Source organism: Stigmatopora nigra, chromosome 3, assembly GCF_051989575.1.
Source record: "Stigmatopora nigra isolate UIUO_SnigA chromosome 3, RoL_Snig_1.1, whole genome shotgun sequence".
Taxonomy (NCBI): domain Eukaryota; kingdom Metazoa; phylum Chordata; class Actinopteri; order Syngnathiformes; family Syngnathidae; genus Stigmatopora; species Stigmatopora nigra.
The window spans coordinates 11,791,291-11,791,600 of record NC_135510.1 but is presented as its reverse complement, the minus strand read 5'-3'; positions in this window follow the sequence as shown (position 1 = coordinate 11,791,600).

Below are 310 nucleotides of genomic sequence, written 5' to 3'. Positions count from 1 at the left end.
GCTGTGTGTTGCATTTATTGTGTTGTTCTCAAATCAGGAAATTGTTTTAAAAGTCAACGATAAATGGTTTAAGTTTCCTACTGCTATGTAATACTTGAAATAACCAGTTCAACCTTATTTAACACACGATACAGAAGGTACACTCAAAAAATCAAATCTTTATTCTTCCAGTAGAATGCACAATGGAAAGAAACATCACATCAGCTCATTCTCAATATAAATCAATTTTTAACACTATTGTGTGTAGTTGTTGGGGATAGGGGCAATACAAATGGAACCAATGTGGCAGACGTGATTGTTGGAAGTAAAT